Below are 23,580 nucleotides of genomic sequence, written 5' to 3' on the forward strand. Positions count from 1 at the left end.
TGCAACTCGGCTGCTAGTTCTCCTTTCATGCAGAATCTTAAGGTCCTAGCTCATGTCCAAGGCACCAAAGCCAGCTAAAAAGTCAATAATCAATACCTAAAACTTGAATTGTACTACTTCTTACTGGCTATTACATCAACTTAGAAGCTTCATCTGTGTTCTACTATGGTGCTTTTAGGGTCTCCACATACCGCAGCACGTGACATAGCTTTGCAGACGATAAGAACAACCGTTTCAGAGAGAAGAGCGGCAAATGTGACGATCTGGTTTTTAGTCGATTCGATAACAAATGACGAAAACGGACGGATTTCTCAGGTTTTTACTACATATGAACACTTTTCACATTCTCCCTTGCAACTCGGCTGCTAGTCCTCCTTTCATGCAGATTCTTAAGGTCCTAGCTCATGTCCAAGGCACCAAAGCCAGCTAAAAAGTCAATAATCGATACCTAAAACTTGAATTGTACTACTTCTTACTGGCTATTACGTCAACTTAGAATCTTCATCTGTGTTCTACTGTGATGCTTTTAGTGTCTCCGCATACCGCAGCACGCGACATAGCTCTGCAGACGATAAGTACAACCGTTTCAAAGAGAAGAGCGGCCAATGTGACGATCTGGCTTTAAGTCGATTCGATAACAAATGACGAAATCGGACGGATTTCTCAGGTGTTTACTACATATGAACACTTTCCACATTCTCCCGTGCAACTCGGCTGCTAGTCCTCCTTTCATGCAGATTCTTAAGGTCCTAGCTCATGTCCAAGGCACCAAAGCCAGCTAAAAAGTCAATAATCAATACCTAAAACTTGAATTGTACTACTTTTACTGGCTATTACATCAACTTAGAAGCTTCATCTGTGTTCTACTATGGTGCTTTTAGTGTCTCCGCATACCGCAGCACGCGACATAGCTTTGCAGACGATAAGTACAATGGTTCCAGAGAGAAGAGCGGCCAATGTGACGATCTGGCTTTAAGTCGATTCGATAACAAATGACGAAAACGGACGGATTTCTCAGGTTTTTACTACATATGAACACTTTTCACATTCTCCCGTGCAACTCGGCTGCTAGTCCCCCTTTCATGAAGAATCTTAAGGTCCTAGCTAATGTCCAAGGCAACCAAATCCAGCTAAAATGTCAATAATCAGTAACTAAAACTTGAATTGTACTACTTCTTACTGGCAATTACATCATCTTAGAAGCTTCATCTGCGTTCTACTATGGTGCTTTTAGTGTCTCCACATACCGCAGCACGCGACATAGCTTTGCAGACGATAAGTACAACCGTTTCAGAGAGAAGAGCGACCAATGTGACGATCTGGGTTTAAGTCGATTCGATAACAAATGACAACAACGGACGGATTTCTCAGGTTTTTACTACATATAAACACTTTTCATACTCTCCCGTGCAACTCGGCTGCTAGTTCTCCTTTCATGCAGAATCTTAAGGTCCTAGCTCATGTCCAAGGCACCAAAGCCAGCTAAAAAGTCAATAATCAATACCTAAAACTTGAATTGTTCTACTTCTTACTGGCTATTACATCAACGTAGAAGCTTCATCTGTGTTCTACTATGGTGCTTTTAGGGTTTCTGCATACCGCAGCACGCGACATAGCTCTGCAGACGATAAGTACAACCGTTTCAGAGAAAAGAACGGCAAATGTGACGATCTGGCTTTAACTCGATTCGATAACAAATGACGAAAACGGACGGATTTCTCAGGTTTTTACTACATATGAACACTTTGGACATTCTCCCGTGCAACTCGGCTGCTAGTCCTCCTTTCATGCAGAATCTTAAGGTCCTAGCTCATGTCCAAGGCACCAAAGCCAGCTAAAAAGTCAATAATCGATACCTAAAACTTGAATTGTACTACTTCTTAGTGGCTATTACGTCAACTTCGAATCTTCATCTGTGTTCTACTGTGGTGCTTTTAGTGTCTCCGCATACCGCAGCACGCGACATAGCTCTGCAGACGATAAGTACAACCGTTTCAGAGAGAAGAGCGGCCAATGTGACGATCTGGCTTTAAGTCGATTCGATAACAAATGACGAAATCGGACGGATTTCTCAGGTGTTTACTACATATTAACACTTTTCACATTCTCCCGTGCAACTCGGCTGCTAGTCCTCCTTTCATGCAGATTCTTAAGGTCCTAGCTCATGTCCAAGGCACCAAAGCCAGCTAAAAAGTCAATAATCAATATCTAAAACTTGAATTGTACTACTTCTTACTAACTATTACATCAACTTAGAAGCTTCATCTGTGTTCTACTATGGTGCTTTTAGTGTCTCCGCATACCTCAGCACGCGACATAGCTTTGCAGACGATAAGTACAATGGTTCCAGAGAGAAGAGCGGCCAATTTGACGATCTGGCTTTTAGTCGATTCGATAACAAATGACGAAAACGGACGGATTTCTCAGGTTTTTACTACATATGAACACTTTTCACATTCTCCCGTGCAACTCGGCTGCTAGTCCTCCTTTCATGCAGAATCTTAAGGTCCTAGCTCATGTCCAAGGCACCAAAGCCAGCTAAAAAGTCAATAATCAGTACCTAAAACTTGTATTGTACTACTTCTTACTGGCTATTACATCAACTTAGAAGCTTCATCTGTGTTCTACTATGGTGCTTTTAGTGTCTCCGCATACCGCAGCACGCGACATAGCTTTGCAGACGATAAGTACAACCGTTTCAGAGAGAATAGCGGCCAAGTACGATCTGGCTTTAAGTCGATTCGATAACAAAAGACGAAAACGGACGGATTTGTCAGGTTTTTACTACATATGAACACTTTTCACATTCTCCCGTGCAACTCGGCTGCTAGTCCTCCTTTCATGCAGAATCTTAAGGTCCTAGCTCATTTCCAAGGCACCAAAGCCAGCTAAGAAGTCAATAATCGATACCTAAAACTTGAATTGTACTACTTCTTTCTGGCTATTACATCATCTTAGAAGCTTCATCTGTGTTCTACTATGGTGCTTTTAGTGTCTCCGCATACCGCAGCACGCGACATAGCTTTGCAGACGATAAGTACAATGGTTCCAGAGAGAAGAGCGGCCAATGTGACGATCTGGCTTTAAGTCGATTCGATAGCAAATGACGAAAACGGACGGATTTCTCAGGTTTTTACTACATATGAACACTTTTCACATTCTCCCGTGCAACTCGGCTGCTAGTCCTCCTTTCATGCAGAATCTTAAGGTCCTAGCTCATGTCCAAGGCACCAAAGCCAGCTATAAAGTAAAAAATCAGTACCTAAAATTTGATTTATACTACTTCTTACTGGCTATTACATCAACTTTGAAGCTTCATCTGTGTTCTACTATGGTGCTTTTAGGGTCTCCGCATACCGCAGCACGCGACATAGCTTTGCAGACGATAAATACAACCGTTTCAGAGAGAAGAGCGGCCAAGTACGATCTGGCTTTAAGTCGATTCGATAACAAATGCCGAAAACGGACGGATTTCGCAGGTTTTTACTACATATGAACACTTTTCACATTCTCCCGTGCAACTCGGCTGCTAGTCCTCCTTTCATGCACAATCTTAAGGTCCTAGCTCATTTCCAAGGCACCAAAGCCAGCTAAGAAGTCAATAATCGATACCTAAAACTTGAATTGCACTACTTCCTACTGGCTATTACATCAACTTAGAAGCTTCATCTGTGTTCTACTATGGTGCTTTTAGTGTCTCCAAATACCGCAGCACGCGACATAGCTTTGCAGACGATAAGTACAACCGTTTCAGAGAGAAGAGCGGCCAATGTGACGATTTGGCTTTAAGTCGATTCGATAACAAATGTCGAAAACGGACGGATTTCTCAGGTTTTTACTACATATGAACACTTTTCACATTCTCCCGTGCAACTCGGCTGCCAGTTCTCCTTTTATGCAGAATCATACGGTCCTAGCTCATGTCCAAGGCACCAAGGCCAGCTAAAAAGTCAATAATCAGTACCAAAACATAGAATTGTACTTCTTCTTACTTGCTATTACATCAACTTAGAAGCTTCATCTGTGTTCTACTATGGTGCATTTTGTGTCTCCGCATGCCGGAGCACGCGACATAGCTTTGCAGACGATAAGTACAACCGTTTCAGAGAGAAGAGCGGCCAATGTGACGATCTGGCTTTAAGTCGATTCGATAACAAGTGACGAAATCGGTCGGATTTCTCAGGTGTTTACTACATATGAACACTTTTCACATTCTCCCGTGCAACTCGGCTGCTAGTCCTCCTTTCATGCAGATTCTTAAGGCCCTAGCTCATTTCCAAGGCACCAAAGCCAGCTAAGAAGTCAATAATCGATACCTAAAACTTGAATTGCACTACTTCCTACTGGCTATTACATCAACTTAAAAGCTTCATCTGTGTTCTACTATGGTGCTTTTAGTGTCTCCACATACCGCAGCACGCGACATAGCTTTGCAGACGATAAGTACAACCGTTTCAGAGAGAAGAGCGGCCAATGTGAAGATTTGGCTTTAAGTCGATTCGATAACAAATTTCGAAAACGGACGTATTTCCCAGGTTTTTACTACATATAAACACTTTTCACATTGTCCCGTGCAACTCGGCTGCTAGTTCTCCTTTCATGCAGAATCTTAAGGTCCTAGCTCATGTCCAAGGCACCAAAGCCAGCTAAAAAGTCAATAATCAGTAACTAAAACTTGAATTGTACTACTTCTTACTGGCAATTACATCATCTTAGAAGCTTCATCTGTGTTCTACTATGGTCCTCTTAGTGTCTCCGCATACCGCAGCACGCGACATAGCTTTGCAGACGATAAGTACAACCGTTTCAGAGAGAAGAGCGAACAATGTGACGATCTGGCTTTAAGTCGATTTGATAACAAATTACGAAAACGGACGGATTTCTCAGGTTTTTACTACATATGAACACTTTTCACACTGTCCCGTGCAACTCGGCTGCTAGTCCTCCTTTCATGCAGAATCTCAAGGTCCTAGCTCATGTCCAAGGCAACAAAGCCAGCTAAAAAGTCAATAAACGATACCTAAAACTTGAGTTGTACTACTTCTTACTGGCTATTACATCAACTTAGAAGCTTCATCTGTGTTTTACTATGGTGGTTTTAGTGTCTCCGCATACCGCAGCACACGTCATAGCTTTGCAGACGATAAGAACAACCGTTTCAGAGAGAATAGCGGCCAATGTGAAGATCTGGCTTTAAGTCGATTCGATAACAAATGACGATAACGGGCGATTATCTAGGTTTTTACTACATATGAATACATTCCACATTCGCCCGTGCAACTCGGCTGCTAGTCCTCCTTTCATGCAGAATCTTAAGGTCCTAGCTCATGTCCAAGGCACCAAAGCCAGCCAAAAAGTCAATAATCAGTACCTAAAACTTGAATTGTACTACTTCTTACTTGCTATTACATCAACTTAGAAGCTTCATCTGTGTTCTACTATGGTGCTTTTAGTGTCTCCCCATACCGCAGCACGCGACATAGCTTTGCAGACGATAAGTACAACCGTTCCAGAGAGAAGAGCGGCCAAGTGACGATCTGGCTTTAAGTCGATTCGATAACAAATGACGAAAACGGTCGGATTTCTCAGGTTTTTACTACATATGAACACTTCTCACATTCTCCCGTGCAACTCGGCTGCTAGTCCTCCTTTCATGCAGATTCGTAAGGTCCTAGCTCATGTCCAAGGCACAAAAAGCCAGCTAAAAAGTCAATAATCGGTACCTAAAACTTGAATTGTACTACTTCTTAGTGGCTATTACGTCAACTTAGAATCTCCATCTGTGTTCTACTATGGTGCTTTTAGTGTCTCCGCATACCGCAGCACGCGACATAGCTTTGAGGACGATAAGTACAACCGTTTCAGAGAGAAGAGCGGCCAATGTGGCGGTCTGGCTTTACGTCGATTCGATAACAAATGACGAAAACGGACGGAGTTCTCAGGTTTTTACTTCATATGAACACTTTTCACATTTTCCCGTGCAACTCGGCTGCTAGTCATCCTTTCATGCAGAATCTTAAGGTTGTAGTCCATGTCCAAGCCACCAAAGCCAGCTAAGAAGTCAATAATCGATACCTATAACTTGAATTGCACTACTTCTTTCTGGCTATTACATCATCTTAGAAGCTTCATCTGTGTTCTACTATGGAGCTTTTAGTGTCTCCGCATACCGCAGCACGCGACATAGCTTTGCAGACGATAAGTACAGCCGTTTCAGAGTGAAGAGCGGCCAATGTGACGATCTGGCTTTAAGTCGATTCGATAACAAATGACGAAAACGGACGGATTTCTCAGGTTTTTACTACATATGAACCCTTTTCACATTCTCCCGTGCAACTCGGCTGCTAGTCCTCCTTTCATGCAAATCTTAAGGTCCTAGCTCATGTCCAAGGCACCAAAGCCAGCTAAAAAAAAATAATCAGTACCTAAAACTTGAATTGTACTACTTCTTACTGGCTATTACATCAACTTAGAAGCTTCATCTGTGTTCTACTATGGTGCTTTTAGTGTCTCCGCCTACCGCAGCACGCGACATAGCTTTGCAGACGATAAGTACAACCGTTTCAGAGAGAAGAGCGGCCAAGTGACGATCTGGCTTTAAATCGATTCGATAACAAATGACGAAAACGGACGGATTTCTCTGGTTTTTTCTACATATGAACACTTTTCACTTTCTCCCGTGCAACTCGGCTGCTAGTCCTCCTTTCATGCAGATTCTTAAGGTCCTAGCTCATTTCCAAGGCACCAAAGCCAGCTAAGAAGTCAATAATCGATACCTAAAACTTGAATTGCACTACTTCCTACTGGCTATTACATCAACTTAGAAGCTTCATCTGTGTTCTACTATGGTGCTTTTAGTGTCTCCCAATACCGCAGCACGCGACATAGCTTTGCAGACGATAAGTACAACCGTTTCAGAGAGAAGAGCGGCCAATGTGACGATTTGGCTTTAAGTCGATTCGATAACAAATGTCGAAAACGGACGGATTTCTCAGGTTTTTACTACATATGAACACTTTTCACATTCTCCCGTGCAACTCGGCTGCCAGTTCTCCTTTTATGCAGAATCATACGGTCCTAGCTCATGTCCAAGGCACCAAGGCCAGCTAAAAAGTCAATAATCAGTACCAAAACATAGAATTGTACTTCTTCTTACTTGCTATTACATCAACTTAGAAGCTTCATCTGTGTTCTACTATGGTGCATTTTGTGTCTCCGCATGCCGCAGCACGCGACATAGCTTTGCAGACGATAAGTACAGCCGTTTCAGAGAGAAGAGCGGCCAATGTGACGATCTGGCTTTAAGTCGATTCGATAACAAATGACGAAATCGGACGGATTTCTCAGGTTTTTACTACATATGAACACTTTTCACATTCTCCCGTGCAACTCGGCTGCTAGTTCTCCTTTCATGCAGAATCTTAAGGTCCTAGCTCATGTCCAAGGCACCAAAGCCAGCTAAAAAGTCAATAATCAGTAACTAAAACTTGAATTGTACTACTTCTTACTGGCAATTACATCATCTTAGAAGCTTCATCTGCGTTCTACTATGGTCCTCTTAGTGTCTCCGCATACCGCAGCACGCGACATAGCTTTGCAGACGATAAGTACAACCGTTTCAGAGAGAAGAGCGAACAATGTGACGATCTGGCTTTAAGTCGATTTGATAACAAATTACGAAAACGGACGGATTTCTCAGGTTTTTACTACATATGAACACTTTTCACACTGTCCCGTGCAACTCGGCTGCTAGTCCTCCTTTCATGCAGAATCTCAAGGTCCTAGCTCATGTCCAAGGCAACAAAGCCAGCTAAAAAGTCAGTAAACGATACCTAAAACTTGAGTTGTACTACTTCTTACTGGCTATTACATCAACTTAGAAGCTTCATCTGTGTTTTACTATGGTGGTTTTAGTGTCTCCGCATACCGCAGCACACGTCATAGCTTTGCAGACGATAAGAACAACCGTTTCAGAGAGAATAGCGGCCAATGTGAAGATCTGGCTTTAAGTCGATTCGATAACAAATGACGATAACGGGCGATTATCTAGGTTTTTACTACATATGAATACATTCCACATTCGCCCGTGCAACTCGGCTGCTAGTCCTCCTTTCATGCAGAATCTTAAGGTCCTAGCTCATGTCCAAGGCACCAAAGCCAGCCAAAAAGTCAATAATCAGTACCTAAAACTTGAATTGTACTACATCTTACTTGCTATTACATCAACTTAGAAGCTTCATCTGTGTTCTACTATGGTGCTTTTAGTGTCTCCCCATACCGCAGCACGCGACATAGCTTTGCAGACGATAAGTACAACCGTTCCAGAGAGAAGAGCGGCCAAGTGACGATCTGGCTTTAAGTCGATTCGATAACAAATGACGAAAACGGTCGGATTTCTCAGGTTTTTACTACATATGAACACTTCTCACATTCTCCCGTGCAACTCGGCTGCTAGTCCTCCTTTCATGCAGATTCGTAAGGTCCTAGCTCATGTCCAAGGCACAAAAAGCCAGCTAAAAAGTCAATAATCGGTACCTAAAACTTGAATTGTACTACTTCTTAGTGGCTATTACGTCAACTTAGAATCTTCATCTGTGTTCTACTATGGTGCTTTTAGTGTCTCCGCATACCGCAGCACGCGACATAGCTTTGCAGACGATAAGTACAACCGTTTCAGAGAGAAGAGCGGCAAATGTGACGATCTGGCTTTAAGTCGATTCGATAACAAATGACGAAAACGGACGGATTTCTCAGGTTTTTACTACATATGAACACTTTCCACACTCTCTTGTGCAACTCGGCTGCTAGTCCTCCTTTCATGCAGATTCTTAAGCTCCTAGCTCATGTTCAAGGCACCAAAGCCAGCTAAAAAGTCAATAATCGGTACCTAAACTCGAATTGTACTACTTCTTTGTGGCTATTACGTCAACTTAGAATCTTCATCTGTGTTCTACTGTGGTGCTTTTAGTGTCTCCGCATACCGCAGCACGAGACATAGCTCTGTAGACGATAAGTACAACCGTTTCAGAGAGAAGAGCGGCCAATGTGACGATCTGGCTTTAAGTCGATTCGATAACAAATGACGAAAACGGACGGATTTCTCAGGTTTTTACTACATATGAACACTTTTCACATTCTCCCGTGCAACTCGGCTGCTAGTCCTCCTTTCATGCAGATTCTTAAGGTCCTAGCTCATGTCCAAGGCACCAAAGCCAGCTAAAAAGTTAATAATCAATATCTAAAACTTGAATTGTACTACTTCTTACTGGCTGTTACATCAACTTAGAAGCTTCATCTGTGTTCTACTATGGTGCTTTTAGTGTCTCCGCATACCGCAGCACGCAACATAGCTTTGCAGACGATAAGTACAACCGTTTCAGAGAGAAGAGCGGCCAATGTGACGATCAGGCTTTAAGTCGATTCGATAACAAGTGACGAAAACGGACGGATTTCTCAGGTTTTTACTACATATGAACTCTTTTCACATTCTCCCGTGCAACTCGGCTGCTAGTCCTCCTTTCATGCAGATTCTTAAGGTCCTAGCTCATGTCCAAGGCACCAAAGCCAGCTAAAAAGTTAATAATCAATATCTAAAACTTGAATTGTACTACTTCTTACTGGCTATTACATCAAATTAGAAGCTTCATCTGTGTTCTACTATGGTGCTTTTAGTGTCTCCGCATACCGCAGCACGCGACATAGCTTTGAGGACGATAAGTACAACCGTTTCAGAGAGAAGAGCGGCCAATGTGGCGGTCTGGCTTTAAGTCGATTCGATAACAAATGACGAAAACGGACGGAGTTCTCAGGTTTTTACTTCATATGAACACTTTTCACATTTTCCCGTGCAACTCGGCTGCTAGTCATCCTTTCATGCAGAATCTTAAGGTTGTAGTCCATGTCCAAGCCACCAAAGCCAGCTAAGAAGTCAATAATCGATACCTAAAACTTGAATTGCACTACTTCTTTCTGGCTATTACATCATCTTAGAAGCTTCATCTGTGTTCTACTATGGAGCTTTTAGTGTCTCCGCATACCGCAGCACGCGACATAGCTTTGCAGACGATAAGTACAGCCGTTTCAGAGTGAAGAGCGGCCAATGTGACGATCTGGCTTTAAGTCGATTCGATAACAAATGACGAAAACGGACGGATTTCTCAGGTTTTTACTACATATGAACCCTTTTCACATTCTCCCGTGCAACTCGGCTGCAAATCCTCCTTTCATGCAGAATCTTAAGGTCCTAGCTCATGTCCAAGGCACTAAATCCATCTAAGAAGTCTATAATCGATACCTAAAACTTGAATTGTACTACATCTTACTGGCTATTACATCAACTTAGAAGCTTCATCTGTGTTCTGATATGGTGCTTTTAGTGTCTCCGCATACCGCAGCACGCAACACAGCTTTGCAGACGATTAGTACAACCGTTTCACAGAGAAAAGCGGCCAAGTACGAACTGGCTTTAAGTCGATTCGATAACAAATGACGAAAACGGACGGATTTCTCAGGTTTTTACTACATATGAACACTTTTCACATTGTCCCGTGCAACTCGGCTGCTAGTCCTCCTTTCATGCAGAATCTTAAGGTTCTAGCTCATGTCCAAGGCACCAAAGCCAGCTAAAATTCAATAATCGATAAATAAAACTTAAATTGTACTACTTCTTACTGGCAATTACATCATCTTAGAGGCTTCATCTGTGTTCTGCTATGGTGCTTTTAGAGTCTCCGCATACCGCAGCACGCGACATAGCTTTGAGGACGATAAGTACAACCGTTTCAGAGAGAGGAGCGGCCAATGTGACGTTCTGGCATTAAGTCGATTCGATGACAAATGACGAAAACGGACGGATTTCTCAGGTTTTTACTACATATGAACACTTGTCACATTCTCCCGTGCAACTCGGCTGCTAGTCCTCCTTTCATGCAGAATCTTAAGGTACTAGCTCATGTCCAAGGCACCAAAGCCTGCTAAAAAGTCAATAATCGATACCTAAAACTTGAATTGTACTACATCTTTCTGGCTATTACATCATCTTAGAAGCTTCATCTGTGTCCTACTATGGAGCTTTTAGTGTCTCCGCATACCGCAGCACGCGACATAGCTTTGCAGACGATAAGTACAGCCGTTTCAGAGTGAAGAGCGGCCAATGTGACGATCTGGCTTTAAGTCGATTCGATAACAAATGACGAAAACGGACGGATTTCTCAGGTTTTTACTACATATGAACCCTTTTCACATTCTCCCGTGCAACTCGGCTGCTAGTCCTCCTTTCATGCAAATCTTAAGGTCCTAGCTCATGTCCAAGGCACCAAAGCCAGCTAAAAAACAATAATCAGTACCTAAAACTTGAATTGTACTACTTCTTACTGGCTATTACATCAACTTAGAAGCTTCATCTGTGTTCTACTATGGTGCTTTTAGTGTCTCCGCATACCGCAGCACGCGACATAGCTTTGCAGACGATAAGTACAACCGTTTCAGAGAGAAGAGCGGCCAAGTGACGATCTGGCTTTAAATCGATTCGATAACAAATGACGAAAACGGACGGATTTCTCTGGTTTTTACTACATATGAACACTTTTCACTTTCTCCCGTGCAACTCGGCTGCTAGTCCTCCTTTCATGCAGAATCTTAAGGTCCTAGCTCATGTCCAAGGCACCAAATCCATCTAAGAAGTCTATAATCGATACCTAAAACTTGAATTGTACTACATCTTACTGGCTATTACATCAACTTAGAAGCTTCATCTGTGTTCTGATATGGTGCTTTTAGTGTCTCCGCATACCGCAGCACGCGACATAGCTTTGCAGACGACAAGTACAACCGTTTCAGAGGTAAGAGCGGCCAATGTGACGATCGGGCTTTAAGTCGATTCGATAACAAATTACGAAAACGGACGGATTTCTCAGGTTTCTACTACATATGAACACATTTCATATTCTCCAGTTCAACGCGGCTGCTAGTCCTCCTTTAATGCAGAATCTTAAGGTCCTAGCTCATGTCCAAGGCACCAAAGCCAGCTAAAAAGTCCATAATCGATACCTAAATCTTGAATTGTACTACTTCTTACTTTCTATTACATCAACTTAGAAGCTTCATCTGTGTTCTACTATGGTGCTTTTAGTGTCTCCGCATACCGCAGCATGCGACATAGCTTTGCAGACGGTAAGTACAACCGTTTCAGAGAGAAGAGCAGCCAAGTGACGATCTGGCTTTAAGTCGTTTCGATAACAAATGACGAAAACGGACGGATTTCTCAGGTTTTTACTACATATGAACACTTTTCACATTCTCCCGTGCAACTCGGCTGCTAGTCCTCCTTTTGATGCAGAATCTTAAGGTCCTAGCTCATGTCCAAGGCACCAAAGCCAGCTAAAAAGTCAATAATCGATACCTAAAACTTGAAGTGTACTACTTCTTACTGGCTATTATATCAACTTAGAAGCTTCATCTGTGTTCTACTATGGTGATTTTATTGTCTCCGCATACCGCAGCACGCGACATAGCTTTGCAGACGATAAGTACAACCGTTTCAGAGAAAAGAGGGGTCAATTTGACCATCTGGTCTTTAAGTCGATTCGATAACAAATGACGAAAACGGACGGATTTCTCAGGTTTTTACTACATATGAACACTTTTCACATTCTCCCATGCAACTCGGCTGCTATTTCTCCTTTCATGCAGAATCTTAAGGTCCTAGCTCATGTCCAAGGCACCAAAGACAGCTAAAAAGTCAATAATCGATACCTAAAACTTGAATTGTACTACTTCTCACTGGCTATTACATCAACTTAGAAGCTTCATCTGTGTTCTACTATGGTGCTTTTAGTGTCTCCGCATACCGCAGCACGCGACATAGCTTTGCAGACGACAAGTACAACCGTTTCAGAGGTAAGAGCGGCCAATGTGACGATCGGGCTTTAAGTCGATTCGGAAACAAATTACGAAAACGGACGGATTTCTCAGGTTTCTACTACATATGAACACATTTCACATTCTCCCGTTCAACGCGGCTGCTAGTCCTCCTTTAATGTAGAATCTTAAGGTCCTAGCTCATGTCCAAGGCACCAAAGCCAGCTAAAAAGTCAATAATCGATACCTAAATCTTGAATTGTACTACTTCTTACTTTCTATTACATCAACTTAGAAACTTCATCTGTGTTCTACTATGGTGCTTTTAGTGTCTCCGCATACCGCAGCATGCGACATAGCTTTGCAGACGGTAAGTACAACCGTTTCAGAGAGAAGAGCAGCCAAGTGACGATCTGGCTTTAAGTCGATTCGATAACAAATGACGAAAACGTACGGATTTCTCAGGTTTTTACTACATATGAACACTTTTCACATTCTCCCGTGCAACTCGGCTGCTAGTCCTCCTTTCATGCAGAATCTTAAGGTCCTAGGTCACGTCCAAGGCACCGAAGCCAGCTAAAAAGTCAACAATCGATACCTAACTTGAATTGTACTATTTCTTACTGGCTATTACATCATCTTAGAAGCTTCATCTGTGGTCTACTATGGTGCTTTTAGTGTCTCCGAATACCGCAGTACGCGACATAGCTTTGCAGACGATAAGTACAACCGTTTCCGAGAGCAGAGCGGCCAAAGTTACGATTTGGCTTTAAGTCGATTCGATAACAAATGACGAAAACGGACGGATTTCTCAGGTTTTTACTACATATGAACTCTTTTCACATTCTCCCGTGCAACTCGGCTGCTAGTCCTCCTTTTGATGCAGAATCTTAAGGTCCTAGCTCATGTCCAAGGCACCAAAGCCAGCTAAAAAGTCAATAATCGATACCTAAAATTTGAATTGTACTACTTCTTACTGGCTATTACATCATCTTCGAAGCTTCATCTGTGTTCTACTATGGTGATTTTATTGTCTCCGCATACCGCAGCACGCGACATAGCTTTGCAGACGATAAGTACAACCGTTTCAGAGAGAAGAGCGGCCAATGTGACGATCGGGCTTTAAGTCGATTCGATAACAAATGACGAAAACGGACGTATTTCTCAGGTTTCTACTACATATGAACACATTTCACATTCTCCCGTGCAACGCGGCTGCTAGTCCTCCTTTAATGCAGAATCTTAAGGTCCTAGCTCATGTCCAGAGTACCAAAGCCAGTTAAAAAGTCAATAATCGATACCTAAAACTTGAATTGTACTACTTCTTACTGGCTATTACATCATATTAGAAGCTTCATCTGTGTTCTACTATGGTGCTTTTAGTGTCTCCGCATACCGCAGCACGCGACATAGCTTTGAGGACGATAAGTACAACCGTTTCAGAGAGAGGAGCGGCCAATGTGACGTTCTGGCATTAAGTCGATTCGATAACAAATGACGAAAACGGACGGATTTCTCAGGTTTTTACTACATATGAACTCTTTTCACATTCTCCCGTGCAACTCGGCTGCTAGTCCTCCTTTCATGCAGAATCTTAAGGTCCTAGGTCACGTCCAAGGCACCGAAGCCAGCTAAAAAGTCAACAATCGATACCTAACTTGAATTGTACTACTTCTTACTGGCTATTACATCAACTTAGAAGCTTCATCTGTGTTCTACTATGGTGCTTTTAGTGTCTCCGCATACCGCAGCACGCGACATAGCTTTGAGGACGATAAGTACAACCGTTTCAGAGAGAGGAGCGGCCAATGTGACGTTCTGGCATTAAGTCGATTCGATAACAAATGACGAAAACGGACGGATTTCTCAGGTTTTTACTACATATGAACACTTTTCAAATTCTCCCGTGCAACTCGGCTGCTAGTCCTCCTTTCATGCAGAATCTTAAGGTCCTAGCTCATGTCCAGATCACCAAAGCCAGCTAAAAAGTCAATAATCTATACCTAAAACTTGAATTGTACTACTTCTTACTGGCTATTACATCATATTAGAAGCTTCATCTGTGTTCTACTATGGTGCTTTTAGTGTCTCCGAATACCGCAGTACGCGACATAGCTTTGCAGACGATAAGTACAACCGTTTCAGAGAGCAGAGCGGCCAATGTGACGATTTGGCTTTAAGTCGATTCGATAACAAATGACGAAAACGGACGGATTTCTCAGGTTTTTACTACATATGAACACTTTTCACATTCTCCCATGCAACTCGGCTGCTAGTTCTCCTTTCATGCAGAATCTTAAGGTCCTAGCTCATGTCCAAGGCACTAAAGACAGCTAAAAAGTCAATAATCGATACCTAAAACTTGAATTGTACTACTTCTCACTGGCTATTACATCAACTTAGAAGCTTCATCAGTGTTCTACAATGGTGCTTTTAGTGTCTCCGCATACCGCAGCACGCGACATAGCTTTGCAGACGACAAGTACAACCGTTTCAGAGGTAAGAGCGGCCAATGTGACGATCGGGCTTTAAGTCGATTCGATAACAAATTACGAAAACGGACGGATTTCTCAGGTTTCTACTACATATGAACACATTTCATATTCTCCAGTTCAACGCGGCTGCTAGTCCTCCTTTAATGCAGAATCTTAAGGTCCTAGCTCATGTCCAAGGCACCAAAGCCAGCTAAAAAGTCCATAATCGATACCTAAATCTTGAATTGTACTACTTCTTACTTTCTATTACATCAACTTAGAAGCTTCATCTGTGTTCTACTATGGTGCTTTTAGTGTCTCCGCATACCGCAGCATGCGACATAGCTTTGCAGACGGTAAGTACAACCGTTTCAGAGAGAAGAGCAGCCAAGTGACGATCTGGCTTTAAGTCGTTTCGATAACAAATGACGAAAACGGACGGATTTCTCAGGTTTTTACTACATATGAACACTTTTCACATTCTCCCGTGCAACTCGGCTGCTAGTCCTCCTTTTGATGCAGAATCTTAAGGTCCTAGCTCATGTCCAAGGCACCAAAGCCAGCTAAAAAGTCAATAATCGATACCTAAAACTTGAAGTGTACTACTTCTTACTGGCTATTATATCAACTTAGAAGCTTCATCTGTGTTCTACTATGGTGATTTTATTGTCTCCGCATACCGCAGCACGCGACATAGCTTTGCAGACGATAAGTACAACCGGTTCAGAGAAAAGAGGGGCCAATTTGACGATCTGGCTTTAAGTCGATTCGATAACAAATGACGAAAACGGACGGATTTCTCAGGTTTTTACTACATATGAACACTTTTCACATTCTCCCGTGCATCTCGGCTGCTAGTCCTCCTTTCATGCAGAATCTTCAGGTCCTAGGTCACGTTCAAATCACCGAAGCCAGCTAAAAAGTCAACAATCGATACCTAAAACTTGAATTGTACTATTTCTTACTGGCTATTACATCATCTTCGAAGCTTCATCTGTGTTCTACTATGGTGATTTTATTGTCTCCGCATAAGGCAGCACGCGACAGAGCTTTGCAGACGATAAGTACAACCGTTTCAGAGAGAAGAGCGGCCAATGTGACGATCGGGCTTTAAGTCGATTCGATAACAAATGACGAAAACGGACGGATTTCTCAGGTTTTTACTACATATGAACACTTTTCACATTCTCCCATGCAACTCGGCTGCTATTTCTCCTTTCATGCAGAATCTTAAGGTCCTAGCTCATGTCCAAGGCACCAAAGACAGCTAAAAAGTCAATAATCGATACCTAAAACTTGAATTGTACTACTTCTCACTGGCTATTACATCATCTTAGAAGCTTCATCTGTGTTCTACTATGGTGCTTTTAGTGTCTCCGCATACCGCAGCATGCGACATAGCTTTGCAGACGGTAAGTACAACCGTTTCAGAGAGAAGAGCAGCCAAGTGACGATCTGGCTTTAAGTCGATTCGATAACAAATGACGAAAACGGACGGATTTCTCAGGTTTTTACTACATATGAACACTTTTCACATTCTCCCGTGCAACTAGGCTGCTAGTCCTCCTTTTGATGCAGAATCTTAAGGTCCTAGCTCATGTCCAAGGCACCAAAGCCAGCTAAAAAGTCAATAATCGATACCTAAAACTTGAAGTGTACTACTTCTTACTGGCTATTATATCAACTTAGAAGCTTCATCTGTGTTCTACTATGGTGATTTTATTGTCTCCGCATACCGCAGCACGCGTCATAGCTTTGCAGACGATAAGTACAACCGGTTCAGAGAAAAGAGGGGCCAATTTGACGATCTGGCTTTAAGTCGATTCGATAACAAATGACGAAAACGTACGGATTTCTCAGGTTTTTACTACATATGAACACTTTTCACATTCTCCCGTGCAACTCGGCTGCTAGTCCTCCTTTCATGCAGAATCTTAAGGTCCTAGGTCACGTCCAAGGCACCGAAGCCAGCTAAAAAGTCAACAATCGATACCTAACTTGAATTGTACTATTTCTTACTGGCTATTACATCATCTTAGAAGCTTCATCTGTGGTCTACTATGGTGCTTTTAGTGTCTCCGAATACCGCAGTACGCGACATAGCTTTGCAGACGATAAGTACAACCGTTTCCGAGAGCAGAGCGGCCAAAGTGACGATTTGGCTTTAAGTCGATTCGATAACAAATGACGAAAACGGACGGATTTCTCAGGTTTTTACTACATATGAACTCTTTTCACATTCTCCCGTGCAACTCGGCTGCTAGTCCTCCTTTTGATGCAGAATCTTAAGGTCCTAGCTCATGTCCAAGGCACCAAAGCCAGCTAAAAAGTCAATAATCGATACCTAAAATTTGAATTGTACTACTTCTTACTGGCTATTACATCATCTTCGAAGCTTCATCTGTGTTCTACTATGGTGATTTTATTGTCTCCGCATACCGCAGCACGCGACATAGCTTTGCAGACGATAAGTACAACCGTTTCAGAGAGAAGAGCGGCCAATGTGACGATCGGGCTTTAAGTCGATTCGATAACAAATGACGAAAACGGACGTATTTCTCAGGTTTCTACTACATATGAACACATTTCACATTCTCCCGTGCAACGCGGCTGCTAGTCCTCCTTTAATGCAGAATCTTAAGGTCCTAGCTCATGTCCAGAGTACCAAAGCCAGTTAAAAAGTCAATAATCGATACCTAAAACTTGAATTGTACTACTTCTTACTGGCTATTACATCAACTTAGAAGTTTCATCTGTGTTCTACTATGGTGCTTTTAGTGTCTCCGCATACCGCAGCACGCGACATAGCTTTGAGGACGATAAGTACAACCGTTTCAGAGAGAGGAGCGGCCAATGTGACGTTCTGGCATTAAGTCGATTCGATAACAAATGACGAAAACGGACGGATTTCTCAGGTTTTTACTACATATGAACACTTTTCAAATTCTCCCGTGCAACTCGGCTGCTAGTCCTCCTTTCATGCAGAATCTTAAGGTCCTAGCTCATGTCCAGATCACCAAAGCCAGCTAAAAAGTCAATAATCTATACCTAAAACTTGAATTGTACTACTTCTTACTGGCTATTACATCATATTAGAAGCTTCATCTGTGTTCTACTATGGTGCTTTTAGTGTCTCCGAATACCGCAGTACGCGATATAGCTTTGCAGACGATAAGTACAACCGTTTCAGAGAGCAGAGCGGCCAATGTGACGATTTGGCTTTAAGTCGATTCGATAACAAATAACGAAAACGGACGGATTTCTCAGGTTTTTACTACATATGAACACTTTTCACATTCTCCCGTGCAACTCGGCTGCTAGTCCTCCTTTTGATGCAGAATCTTAAGGTCCTAGCTCATGTCCAAGGCACCAAAGCCAGTAAAATTCAATAATCGATAAATAAAACTTGAATTGTACTACTTCTTACTGGCAATTACATCATCTTAGAGGCTTCATCTGTGTTCTACTATGGTGCTTTTAGTGTCTCCGCATACCGCAGCACGCGACATAGCATTCCAGACGATAAGTACAACGGTTTCAGAGAGAAGAGCGGCCAATGTGACGATCTGGCTTTAAGTCGATTCGATAACAAATGACGAAAACGGACGGATTTCACAGGTTTTTACTACATATGAACCCTTTTCACATTCTCCCGTGCAACTCGGCTGCTAGTCCTCCTTTTGATGCAGAATCTAAAGGTCCTAGCTCATGTCCAAGGCACGAAAGCCAGCTAAGAAGTCAATAATCGATACCTAAAACTTGAAGTGTACTACTTCTTACTGGCTATTATATCAACTTAGAAGCTTCATCTGTGTTCTACTATGGTGATTTTATTGTCTCCGCATACCGCAGCACGCGACATAGCTTTGCAGACGATAAGTACAACCGTTTCAGAGAAAAGATTGGCCAATTTGACGATCTGGTCTTTAAGTCGATTCGATAACAAATGACGAAAACGGACGGATTTCTCAGGTTTTTACTACATATGAACACTTTTCACATTCTCCCATGCAACTCGGCTGCTAGTTCTCCTTTCATGCAGAATCTTAAGGTCCTAGCTCATGTCCAAGGCACTAAAGACAGCTAAAAAGTCAATAATCGATACCTAAAACTTGAATTGTACTACTTCTCACTGGCTATTACATCAACTTAGAAGCTTCATCAGTGTTCTACAATGGTGCTTTTAGTGTCTCCGCATACCGCAGCACGCGACATAGCTTTGCAGACGACAAGTACAACCGTTTCAGAGGTAAGAGCGGCCAATGTGACGATCGGGCTTTAAGTCGATTCGATAACAAATTACGAAAACGGACGGATTTCTCAGGTTTCTACTACATATGAACACATTTCATATTCTCCAGTTCAACGCGGCTGCTAGTCCTCCTTTAATGCAGAATCTTAAGGTCCTAGCTCATGTCCAATGCACCAAAGCCAGCTAAAAAGTCCATAATCGATACCTAAATCTTGAATTGTACTACTTCTTACTTTCTATTACATCAACTTAGAAGCTTCATCTGTGTTCTACTATGGTGCTTTTAGTGTCTCCGCATACCGCAGCATGCGACATAGCTTTGCAGACGGTAAGTACAACCGTTTCAGAGAGAAGGGCAGCCAAGTGACGATCTGGCTTTAAGTCGTTTCGATATCAAATGACGAAAACGGACGGATTTCTCAGGTTTTTACTACATATGAACACTTTTCACATTCTCCCGTGCAACTCGGCTGCTAGTCCTCCTTTTGATGCAGAATCTTAAGGTCCTAGCTCATGTCCAAGGCACCAAAGCCAGCTAAAAAGTCAATAATCGATACCTAAAACTTGAAGTGTACTACTTCTTACTGGCTATTATATCAACTTAGAAGCTTCATCTGTGTTCTACTATGGTGATTTTATTGTCTCCGCATACCGCAGCACGCGACATAGCTTTGCAGACGATAAGTACAACCGGTTCAGAGAAAAGAGGGGCCAATTTGACGATCTGGCTTTAAGTCGATTCGATAACAAATGACGAAAACGGACGGATTTCTCAGGTTTTTACTACATATGAACACTTTTCACATTCTTCCCTGCAACTCGGCTGCTAGTCCTCCTTTCATGCAGAATCTTAAGGTCCTAGGTCACGTTCAAATCACCGAAGCCAGCTAAAAAGTCAACAATCGATACCTAAAACTTGAATTGTACTATTTCTTACTGGCTATTACATCATCTTCGAAGCTTCATCTGTGTTCTACTATGGTGATTTTATTGTCTCCGCATAAGGCAGCACGCGACAGAGCTTTGCAGTCGATAAGTACAACCGTTTCAGAGAGAAGAGCGGCCAATGTGACGATCGGGCTTTAAGTCGATTCGATAACAAATGACGAAAACGGACGGATTTCTCAGGTTTTTACTACATATGAACACTTTTCACATTCTCCTGTGCAACTCGGCTGCTAGTCCTCCTTTTGATGCAGAATCTTAAGGTCCTAGCTCATGTCCAATGCACCAAAGCCAGCTAAAAAGTCAATAATCGATACCTAAAATTTGAATTGTACTACTTCTTACTGGCTATTACATCATCTTCGAAGCTTCATCTGTGTTCTACTATGGTGATTTTATTGTCTCCGCATACCGCAGCACGCGACAGAGCTTTGCGGACGATAAGTACAACCGTTTCAGAGAGAAGAGCGGCCAATGTGACGATCGGGCTTTAAGTCGATTCGATAACAAATGACGAAAACGGACGTATTTCTCAGGTTTCTACTACATATGAACACATTTCACATTCTCCCGTGCAACGCGGCTGCTAGTCCTCCTTTAATGCAGAATCTTAAGGTCCTAGCTCATGTCCAGAGTACCAAAGCCAGCTAAAAAGTCAATAATCGATACCTAAAACTTGAATTGTACTATTTCTTACTGGCTATTACATCAACTTAGAAGCTTCATCTGTGTTCTACTATGGTGCTTTTAGTGTCTCCGCATACCGCAGCACGCGACATAGCTTTGAGGACGATAAGTACAACCGTTTCAGAGAGAGGAGCGGCCAATGTGACGTTCTGGCATTAAGTCGATTCGATAACAAATGACGAAAACGGACGGATTTCTCAGGTTTTTACTACATATGAACACTTTTCACATTCTCCCGTGCAACTCGGCTGCTAGTCCTCTTTCATGCAGAATCTTAAGGTCCTAGCTCATGTCCAGATCACCAAAGCCAGCTAAAAAGTCAATAATCTATACCTAAAACTTGAATTTTACTACTTCTTACTGGCTATTACATCATATTAGAAGCTTCATCTGTGTTCTACTATGGTGCTTTTAGTGTCTCCGAATACCGCAGTACGCGACATAGCTTTGCAGACGATAAGTACAACCGTTTCAGAGAGCAGAGCGGCCAATGTGACGATTTGGCTTTAAGTCGATTCGATAACAAATGACGAAAACAGACAGATTTCTCAGGTTTTTACTACATATGAACACTTTTCACATTCTCCCGTGCAACTCGGCTGCTAGTCCTCCTTTTGATGCAGAATCTTAAGGTCCTAGCTCATGTCCAAGGCACCAAAGGCAGCTAAAATTCAATAATCGATAAATAAAACTTGAATTGTACTACTTCTTACTGGCAATTACATCATCTTAGAGGCTTCATCTGTGTTCTGCTATGGTGCTTTTAGAGTCTCCGCATACCGCAGCACGCGACATAGCTTTGACGACGATAAGTACAACCGTTTCAGAGAGAGGAGCGGCCAATGTGACGTTCTGGCATTAAGTCGATTCGATGACAAATGACGAAAACGGACGAATTTCTCAGGTTTTTACTACATATGAACACTTTTTACATTCTCCCATGCAACTCGGCTGCTAGTTCTCCTTTCATGCAGAATCTTAAGGTCCTAGCTCATGTCCAAGGCACCAAAGACAGCTAAAAAGTCAATAATCGATACCTAAAACATGAATTGTACTACTTCTCACTGGCTATTACATCAACTTAGAAGCTTCATCTGTGTTCTACTATGGTGCTTTTAGTGTCTCCGCATACCGCAGCATGCGACATAGCTTTGCAGACGGTAAGTACAACCGTTTCAGAGAGAAGAGCAGCCAAGTGACGATCTGGCTTTAAGTCGATTCGATAACAAATGACGAAAACGGACGGATTTCTCAGGTTTTTACTACATATGAACACATTTCACATTCTCCCATGCAACTCGGCTGCAAGTCCTCCTTTTGATGCAGAATCTTAAGGTCCTAGCTCATGTCCAAGGCACCAAAGCCAGCGAAAAAGTCAATAATCGATACCTAAAACTTGAAGTGTACTACTTCTTACTGGCTATTATATCAACTTAGAAGCTTCATCTGTGTTCTACTATGGTGATTTTATTGTCTCCGCATACCGCAGCACGCGACATAGCTTTGCAGACGATAAGTACAACCGTTTCAGAGAAAAGAGGGGCCAATTTGACGATCTGGCTTTAAGTCGATTCGATAACAAATGACGAAAACGGACGGATTTCTCAGGTTTTTACTACATATGAACACTTTTCACATTCTCCCGTGCAACTCGGCTGCTAGTCCTCCTTTAATGCAGAATCTTAAGGTCCTAGCTCATGTCCAAGTCACCAAAGCCAGCTAAAAAGTCAATAATCGATACCTAAAATTTGAATTGTACTACTTCTTACTGGCTATTACATCATCTTCGAAGCTTCATCTGTGTTCTACTATGGTGATTTTATTGTCTCCGCATACCGCAGCACGCGACATAGCTTTGCAGACGATAAGTACAACCGTTTCAGAGAGAAGAGCGGCCAATGTGACGATCGGGCTTTAAGTCGATTCGATAACAAATGACGAAAACTGACGTATTTCTCAGGTTTCTACTACATATGAACACATTTCACATTCTCCCGTGCAACGCGGCTGCTAGTCCTCCTTTAATGCAGAATCTTAAGGTCCTAGCTCATGTCCAGAGCACCAAAGCCAGCTAAAAAGTCAATAATCGATACCTAAAACTTGAACTGTACTACTTCTTACTGGCTATTACATCAACTTAGAAGCTTCATCTGTGTTCTACTATGGTGCTTTTAGTGTCTCCGCATACCGCAGCACGCGACATAGCTTTGAGGACGATAAGTACAACCGTTTCAGAGAGAGGAGCGGCCAATGTGACGTTCTGGCATTAAGTCGATTCGATAACAAATGACGAAAACGGACGGATTTCTCAGGTTTTTACTACATATGAACACTTTTCACATTCTCCCGTGCAACTCGGCTGCT

Source organism: Schistocerca gregaria, unplaced genomic scaffold (assembly GCF_023897955.1).
Source record: "Schistocerca gregaria isolate iqSchGreg1 unplaced genomic scaffold, iqSchGreg1.2 ptg000378l, whole genome shotgun sequence".
In the NCBI taxonomy this organism is placed as follows: Eukaryota; Metazoa; Arthropoda; class Insecta; order Orthoptera; family Acrididae; genus Schistocerca; species Schistocerca gregaria.